The sequence below is a fragment of the Myotis brandtii genome, unplaced genomic scaffold (assembly GCF_000412655.1).
Source record: "Myotis brandtii unplaced genomic scaffold, ASM41265v1 scaffold834, whole genome shotgun sequence".
NCBI classification, from domain to species: domain Eukaryota; kingdom Metazoa; phylum Chordata; class Mammalia; order Chiroptera; family Vespertilionidae; genus Myotis; species Myotis brandtii.
In genome coordinates, this window is record NW_005371386.1 from 291,919 (window position 1) to 296,943 (window position 5,025).

Genomic DNA, 5,025 nt, shown 5'->3' on the forward strand with positions numbered 1-5,025 from the left:
GGGGCTTATTTCCTCCATAGTGACTCCTAGAACTCATTTGAGCTGGCCCAGACTGAGGCCTGGCTGTTGACCCTTTCCCCATAGCCATTGCTGGGAAGTAGCCTGTACTACAGAAAGTATGATTCCACAGGCCATACACTAGATATCTGAAGATCTCAATCTTCATACATATTACTAAGTGAAAGAAGCCAATCCGAAAAGGGTATGTACTCTGTGCCTCCAACTATATGACATTCTGGAACATGCAAAGCTATGGAGAGAGTAAAAAAGCAGTGGTTGCCAGGAATCAGGAGGGATGAACAGGCAGAGCACAGGGGACTTTTAGGGCAGTAAAACTATTCTGTATGATACTATAAGAGTAGATACATGTTATTATATGGTAGTCAAAGTCCATAAAATGTACAACACCACAAGTGAAACCTAAGATATATTATGGACTTTAGGTGATAACAGTGTGTCAATGCAGGTTCGTAGGTTGTAACAAATGTACCACTCAGGTGCTGGATATTGGTAGTCAAGGAAGTTGTGTGTGTATGGGTCCAGGTGATATAGGGGAACTCTGTCTTTTCTGCTCAATCTTGCTGTGAACCTAAAACTACTCTAAAAAATAAAGTGTATTTTTAAAAGGAAAAAAATAGGTTAAAGGCATGTGCAAACATTTCACAGAAGAGAAAACACCTATTATCATTAAATATACATAGAGATTTTCAGCTTCATTCATGGTCTAGAAAATATAAATCAAGACCCAAAAGAAATACCATTTTTATAATACTCCATTGGCAAAAATTTTAATGTTTTGCAATGTCAAGATTTGGCAAGGATATGGATTGACAAGCTGTCTTGTATATTACTGATGAGAATGGATTTATCTTTTTAATTTGAAAACTTGCGTAGCCTTTAACCTAGCAATTAGACTCCTAGGTCTGACAGTGAGGTCAGTGGGAAACCTAGAAAATTATCAGTGATGTGTATATGTGGCTCTATGGGGAAAAGAGCTGAGAAGTTTTCAGAGAGAAGTCTTAACACTCTTGCTACAAAGTTTTGTCACTTATTGACTACTATAAATCTGCTACCACTTATTTATTTTATTGTATGACTAGAGGCCCAATGCATGAAATTCGTGCATGGATAGGGTCCCTAGGCCTGGCTGGCGATCAGGGCCAATCTTTGGGTGACCAGCAGGGTGATTGGGGCCCCCGCTGGCACCCGTCTTGGCTGGCCTGGGGCCTGTGGGCTGTGGGCAGCTCCTGCATTGAGCGTCTGCCCCCTGGTGGTCAGTGTGTGTCATAGCAACTGCTCATTCTGCCAGTCATTCCACTGTTCAGTCTATTTGCATATGAGGCTTTTATTATATAGGATAATGCATTGTATTTTGTACTAAGCCTTTAGGCATATAAAATGGAAAAAGATTAAGTGTAATTAAGAACTGAATTTTCATTTCTCAAGAAAAAATGGTTAGCCTGGCCAGTGTGACTTGGTTCAATTTCTGGTCAGGGCACATGCCTGGGTTGCAGGCTCGATCCCCAGTGGGGGGCATGCAGGAGGCAGCTGATCAATGATTCTGTCTCATCATTGATGTTTCTATCCCTCCCTTCCACTCCCTTCCTTTCTGAGTTCAATAAAAAATATATTAAGAATAAAACATTTGTCATCAGCCACAGCAATCACAATGACATTACCGACTGCATGAAAACACAAATCTGCTGAAAAAGCACCAACATCTATGACAAAATTTTATAGTTATTTTAAAACTGTACCTGAGAAAGATCAATGGTACATGACACTTCACTTTTCACTGAGATCAAATACCCATTCTAAATTAATTTTTCTAATTTTCAGTTCCAGTTGTGCATGTAGAAAAAAGCTAATGTAATTATTATAAATAGGCTTGTGCCAAGAACAAAAGAGGAATTGCTCATGAAGTTAAATGACCCCAGATGCTTCAAATAGAAAATCGGTTAATTCCAATAATGGCTCGTTTTTTCTATTTAATCTATGTAATTAAAATAAATCTTTGAGTGTTCATTCTGTTGAAGATAAAACATCTGACATTACTGTCAATGCCATTATAAATTAAATTTAAAAGTTAATTTTTTTCTTTTTTTGCTTGATTGCTGGCAACTTTATAGAATCAGGGGTTTAATTGGATGCCTGCGTAAGTGAAATTTATGGCTGTGGAGTTTGTGGTGCCAAAGTTTACCTCAGCCAATCTGAGGAAGCTCTGGGGATCACATAGGAGGGAGGCACCTCTGAGGGCTGTCTGCAGACTGGGTCACAGGTAGAGCAAACAGACCAACTGGGATAGGAGCCAGGAGCTCAAGCTGCACCCACGACCGCCCCCCCCCCAGCTCTCTGGCTTCATCTAATGCTAAAAGTATGGATGTTAGACCAGCACCAGGTGTTAGACCGGAGGAGTCAGACCAGACCTTGGTTCAGCAACCTCGGTACTTCAGTTCTGGCTAAGAAAGAATTCAGATGCAAGACTCAAACTATAAGAGAAAGTTTCTTTAGAAAGTCACAGAGGTAGAAGAAATGAGCTGTAGAAGAAATTGGCTCAGGAAACAAATTATTGAGGCAAAAGAAGGGCCCTTGAAACTTAGGAGAAAGAAAGAGACAAGGAGAACGTGCCTGTGGGGAGGGAGGAGAAAATTCACTGGCGTGTGTGATAGAGAAAATCAAAATGTTAAACTTTGAAGACAAAGTCTTTACTTTTGAGAGGATAAAATGATTACTAATTTTGGTAGAGCACAGCCTCATGGTGAAAAACACAATGTTCTCACTAAATTAAGAAGCCTATAAAGCAAAAAGGTATTCAGAATAGGTCACAAAATTCACAAAATTCATAATTGTATCCAAACAAGGAGTAATAGTCTACCGATTGAAATGAAAGCTGTAAATATTTTAAAGTATTTTTAAAAGATAGAATGAGTGAACTATAAAATGTTTGTTATGAAGGTGCTATTAAAACCTAAAACTTCCACAAGGAATGCGGCCCTGCCAACACCTTGAGTTTAGCCCAGTGATGATTTTGAACTTCCGACCACCATTACTGTGTAAGATAATGTTTATGTTGTTTTAAGCCATTAATTTTGTGTTACCTGGTTACAGTAGCAATAGCAATTCATTCATTCAGCTCCGATTATAGTCATCCACCTGTCATACCAAACCCTCTCAAGCCTCTGCCTAATTACAGTGGTTCTCAACCTTGGCTGCACATTAGAATCACCTGGGAATCTTTTTAAAATCCTGATTTCTGGGCCTCATCCTCCGTAAATTCTGTTACTTTGTTACTAATGTTGTGGCCCCACCCCATAACAAAGAAACAGAATTTCCAGAGGATGAGGCCCAGAAATCAGCATTTTAAAAAGATTCCCAGGTGATTCTAATGTGCAGCCAAGGTTGAGAACCACTGTGTTAGGAGGCACTGGAAAGTGGAAGAGCCTAGTGTAGGTAAAGATTCCAAGGGGAAGTGATGGGTCTAATTACTCTTTTTTTTTCTTTTTCTTTTTCTTTTTATCTTGGATTGGGAGGATAGAGATGTTGTGATATTTTTTTTCTTTTTCTTTTTAAACATGTTTTTATTGATTTTTAGAGAAAGAGGAAGGGAGAGGAATAGAGAGATAGAAACATTGATGAGAGAAACATCATTGATCAGCTGCCCCCTACACGCCCCCCACTGGGGATTGAGCACGAAACTTGGGCATGTGCCCTGACCCGAAATCGAACTGGGGACCTCGGTTCTTGGTGAATGCTCAGCCTGAGCCACACCGGCCAGGTGGGTCTAATTACTCATGCAGAACAAGGTTGGATCTAGGCAGATGGATGGGAGAGGTGTTCTAGGGCTAGGCCAGTGGTTCTACTTGAGAACCACTGTCCTAACATGTCTCCTTATCAGCACTTATCACACTTGAGTTGCAATCACTGATAATTGTATTCCTGTTTGCACCACTTTGCCAATTTCTTGCTTATTAAGTGGCTTTGGTACTAGTTCCCTAGTTATTTACTAGGTCTCTCCAACAATATAGTAAGCTTGCAGAGAGCCGGGCCTGTTCCTCTGTGTATGTATGCACACACAGGTGTGTCTTCTCTACATATGTTTAGTACACAGTGTTCCAACTCCCCGCTTAAAAAAACCACAGCAGCAAATAAATGCTCATTGAAAAAATGAGCCAGTGTACAGGCACACCTCATTTTATCGAATTTCACTTTATTGTGCTTTACAGATATATTTTTTACAAATTGAAGGCAAGACCCTCCACCAACAAAAAGATTATAATTTACTTTATTGTGGTGGTCTGGGATTGAACCTGCAATATCTCTGAGGTATGTCTCTACTTTGTAACAAATTATTTCTTAGTAAGTAAGCAAAAGGAAAAATATCCATGATAATATTTTATTATAATGCATTTTATTATACTATTTACTAACTTGCTATAAGAAATTAAGCTCATTTATTCAGTCAATTTTCTCCTTGAGGAGGAACTCTCAATAGTACATTTTTCTAGTCAAAATTTTCTGCTTTTCATATTATAGCATTTTGCTTTGACCACCAGATGCAGGACCCCTCACAACCAAAACTTATTTATTCATTTGACATATATTGATTGGGTGTCTACTATATGCAAGTGCTGTTTGGGACATGGAGAAACAAATGAATAAATCAAAACTTATATTCTGGAGGGGGGGAGATATGCAAATAAATATTATCAAGCAAAACACTATAAAGAAAACATGAAGTAACAGAATGGTAAAGAGATTGAGTTCTTTTCCCTTGGAGTAGAAAACCAGTCTTTAATGAGGCAAACATAGTGGTCAACACGAGAGGAGGTGGTAGTGGTTAAGAACCAGGATTTTCAAGTTAAATGGAAAAAGATTTAAATCCAGTTCCACAAGTTCCACCCCTAATTGTGTGCCTCTGGACAAATTACTTAACTTCCCTGAGCCAAGCTGGCTCTTCTGTTAAAAAAATATATATATAGGAATTTTCTCTCATAAGGTTCTTTTGAGAATTATATAAGATAATCC